Source organism: Garra rufa, chromosome 22, assembly GCF_049309525.1.
Source record: "Garra rufa chromosome 22, GarRuf1.0, whole genome shotgun sequence".
Classification (NCBI taxonomy): domain Eukaryota; kingdom Metazoa; phylum Chordata; class Actinopteri; order Cypriniformes; family Cyprinidae; genus Garra; species Garra rufa.
In genome coordinates this window covers 1,722,513-1,727,169 of record NC_133382.1, presented here as the reverse complement: position 1 = coordinate 1,727,169, position 4,657 = coordinate 1,722,513, and the positions used below count along the sequence as shown (strand labels likewise).

Below are 4,657 nucleotides of genomic sequence, written 5' to 3'. Positions count from 1 at the left end.
ATATACACTACTGTTCAAAAGTTTGAGGTCTGTAAATGTTTATTCTTTCTATTTTTTTGAAGGAAATTCATACTTTTATTCACCAAGGATGTGTTAAATTACTAAAAAGTGATAGCATAGATTTACATTGTTAGAAAGGATTTATATTTTATATAAATCGTGTTCTTTTTAACTCGTTATTCATCAAAGAATCTTGAAAAAAAAAGAATCACAGGTTTCAAAAATAGATTATCCATTGTTGATAATTCTAATAATAAATCAATATATTAGAATGATTTCTGAAGAATCGAGTGACACTGAAGACTGGAGTAACAGCTGATGAAGATTCAGCTTTGCATCACAGGAATAAATTATATTTCAAAGTATATATATAAAAAAACATTTTATATTGTTATAACATTTTGCAATATTACTGTTTTTTTCTGTATTTTTGATCAAATAAATGCCGCCCTGATGAGTATAAGAGACTAAAATGTCCTTAAACAGTTTTATTTTGATTACATTACAGTTTTGACATGCTTTTCAAAGAAAAAAATCAATTACAAAACAATAATTTAAATCAAAGCAAAAATATTTAACACTGAACATTTTTAACATTCTAGTAGACATTATAGCCTATCAACAAAGCATAATTTAAACAGTTTTATTTTGATTTGTTAATAATTTGATTTAATTTAATTTAATTTAATTTTTTTCTGTTTGGCTGAAAAGTGCCAGAGACAGGATTTAAACTGTAATTTTATTTGTTTAGTTTTTCTGTTTAGCCAATAAGTGACTTATTTATTTACTCATTTATTTATTTATTTGAATTCTTTTTTTCTGTCATTTTTTGCTTGCAGCCTTTTATGAAAGCTGACATGAAGTCTATATGCGCATTACAGTATATAATATTGATAGGACTGATATCTACCTTAAATCTCAGTAGATTAAATGGCAGGTAAAAACTGCTTTTACCCCAACAATCTGTGCCAGAAGATGAAAGTTAGCCACAAAAACAACAGCAGTTAGAAAATCAATTTATTCCTTATTTCTCCTTATTTATGCAATGCATTAAAAAATTCAATGTCTTTCACACAGTGCAGAACAAATGAACACAAACGGGTTGTACAGTGTAATCATTTTACATCATTTACATGGTTAAATTTGACCTTACTATTCATAGTCTTGATCAGAAATTCAAAAGAAAAAAGAAAAAACATTGCCTGTAAAATGACAACTTCATTTCATAACCTGAAAGTGAACAGCTGACTGGAAAGACAAGTTCAAAAAACAGCTGATTTATTTAGTTATCATTGCTTTTCATTCAAATGCGTGCACAACAATATTGAGAACATATGGTGTTTAAATTAATGATGGACGCACACACACACACACACACACACACACACACACACACACACACCTAAACAATCCCTTAAGTCACGCATTCAAGTTTGAATAATTTTTCAAGTATTTTGCAAGCAATCTGTCCACCCTGTCTAAATAAACTTGGTCCGTGAGTCAATCATAAAACTATGGAAGCCAGTTGCCACCAATGAATAAAAATGAAAAATCTCTCAATTCTGACTTTTGTCTTGCAATTCTGACTTTCCGCAGAACTGTGAGATTTAAACTTGCAATTGCAATTTATAAAGTCCAATACTGAGGAAAAAAGGATATTTTCTTACAATTGCTACTTCATTTCTCACAATTATGACTTAATTTCTCAGAAGTATGACTTCATTTCTGAGAATTATGACTTCACTTCTCTGGATTGCAACTTTATTTCTCAGAATTGAGACTTTTTTTTAGCAGTACTACAAAATTATTATTATTCTCAATTTTTAAAACAGCTGAGCTTATTTTTTTCAGTATTCTTTGATCAATAGAAAGATCCAAAGGGGGAAAATAAAACTTTTGTAACATCATACACAATACAATTTTTATATATAGTTTATATATATATATATATATATATATATATATATATGATATATTATAAAGACATTCATCATGTTACAGAAAATTTCGATTTTTAGATAAATGCTGTTCTTCTGAACTTTCTATTCATCAAAGAAACCTGAAAAAAAAACTACTTGGCTGTTTTCAACATAATAATAACATTATAATACTTTTTTTAACAGCAAATCAGATTATTAGAATGATTTTTTTTAAACAGTTTTATTTTGATTTGTTAATTTAATTCTGTTTGGCCAATTAGTATCAGAAACATGACTTAAATAATAATTGTATTTATTTAGTTTTTTCTGTTTGGCCAATAAGTGTCAGAAGTGTGACTTAAACAATAATTTGTATTTATTTACTAATTTATTCATTTATTTAAATTTAGTTTTTCTGTTCAGCCAATAAGTGTCAGAATTATGCCTTGATTTCTCTCTGAATTGAACTTTATTTCTAAGAATTGAGACTTTTTTCAGCAGTATTTAAACAGTTTTATTTGTTTAATTAAATTAAATTAAATTTAATTAAATTTAACTTAAACAATATTTTGTATTTATTTATTTATATTTTGTTTGGCCGATAAGTGACAGAATTATGACTTGATTTCTCTCTGAATTGCAACTTTATTTCTCAGAATTGAGACTTTTTTCAGCAGTATTTAAACAGTTTTATTTGTTAAATTAAATTAAATTAAATTAAATTAAATTAAATTAAATTAAATTAAATTAAATTAAATTAAATTAAATTAAATAATTAAATTAAATTAAATTAAATTAAATTAAATTAAATTTAATTTAGATTTTTCTGTTTGGCCGATAAGTGACAGAGGTGTGACTTAAACAGTATTTTTCATTTATTTATTTATATTTTGTTTGGCCGATAAGTGACAGAATTATGACAATTTAATTTAATTTAACTTAATTTAATTTTTTTTTTTTCTGTTTAGCTGATAAGTGTCAAAAGTGTGACTTCAACAATAATTTTTATTTATTTACTAATTTATTTATTTATTTATTTATTTAAATTTAGTTTTTTCTTTTTGGCCAGTGTCAGAATTATGACTTAATTTATATTTATTATGACTTTAATTTTATTTATTATTGATTCTATCTGAATTGCAACTTTTTTTTAAATTCATCATTTGATAGCATTTAGGGATCAACCGATACAGTATTTGCATTCCCGATTATTACAGATCAAGTAGACCGATAACCGATATGCTGAACCGATATACTGTATATGCCTAGTGTTAAAATGAAAATAAATGTCAAAATTAAGAATTACAAGGGCTCTGACAAAAACTTTCTTAAAATTCTTTTAAATTGTTTAAATTGGTCAATCGGTTTTGAAAACGACTGATACCGATAACCATAAAAATACTTAATATTGCCACAGATAATCGGTCAACCCCTAATTGCATTGCATTATATTTTCTGTCTGGCCTATAAGTGTCAGAATTATGATTTAATTTCTTCTTGCAATTCTGACTTTATTTCTCAGAATTGTGAGTTTATATCACATTTCAGAGAAAAAAAGTCAGAATTGTGAGATAAAAAAGTTGCATTTACCTTTTTTAGTTTTTATTCAGTGGCAGAAACGGGATTCCAAATTAAAATAACAAAAAATCACATAAAATACATTAAGCAGAAAAACATTCCATCGTTTATTAACCTATACACCGGGAAAAAAAAGGCTGCTTTGGTCACTTTTTTTCAGTGGTCAGCTGACATTGGAAGATTGGTCCAATGAAACAGCTCAGCCAAGCCCTACATCCAGTGACATCATCACGATGAAGCCCAGAATGGACGTCCACGAGGCCAGTTTCCCGTTCCCGCTGTAAAAGAAACACACACGTTCAGTGGCGTATGAACATCTGCAGTGTTTCCAGCTGCTGCTTCATTGCTGCTGCTGCTGCTCACCTGACTTGAGCTTCAGGAATAATGTCATCAACCACTACATACACCATCGCTCCTGCGGCGAAGGCCAGAGCATACGGTAGCAACGGCTCCGCCAGCACCACGGCAACCGCCCCTAGCAACCCCGCCAGAGGCTCCACCATCCCGCTCAGCTGGCCGTACCTGAGACACGCACACATTAAACACTATTACAGATCACTGCAGCGCTCTGAACGCTTCGGTTAACAAGTCTTAGAACGTTTTAGAAATCAATCAGGATGTAATAGGAATAAATGAAGACAAATAGACCATAATAGATGTTTGTGACTGTGACACTGGTCCAAAATCTAGAGAGATAAATAAATAAAGACTTCATTCTAAGACAGCATCCTAACTAGCTGACCAGTATATTGTCAAGGCTGATATATTATTGATAAAAATTTGTCTCTTTATTTATGTATTTTAATTAGGATTTTCAGCTTGACTGAGTGTCATAAGCAGGACTTAAGCAGTAATTATTTTGTCTTGCTTGCTTGCTTTTTAGGTTTTTCTGTTTGGCGATACGTGTCGGTAACAGGGTGTGAACAGTATTTATTTATTTGTTTGGTTGTTTTTCTGTTTGGCTTTGGAATTAAAAAGTAATTGCTTTTATTTATTTCTTTATTTATTCAATACATTTTTCTGTTTAGCCAATATTATAGTATATTAATTATATTATATTATATTAATATTTTATTATTTTTTGTTTGGAAAATAAATGTCAGATGCAGGACTTAAACAGTAATATTTATTTATTTACTTAATTATTTTTATTACGTTAT

At 28.5% G+C, this 4,657-nt stretch overlaps 1 long non-coding RNA gene across 2 annotated transcripts; it reads right to left on the bottom strand.

Moving 5' to 3' along the window:
- Positions 1-999: 999 nt before the first annotated feature.
- Positions 1,000-4,014, bottom strand: LOC141298069 (uncharacterized). Of its 2 annotated transcripts, XR_012341519.1 has the most exons (3): positions 3,861-4,014; positions 2,477-3,775; positions 1,000-2,059 (listed from the first exon to the last, which is right to left on the bottom strand). It is a non-coding gene; the product is annotated as an uncharacterized lncRNA (long non-coding RNA). The 2 variants fall into 2 exon arrangements; XR_012341518.1 differs by having other exon boundaries at positions 1,000-3,775.
- Positions 4,015-4,657: the final 643 nt, after the last annotated feature.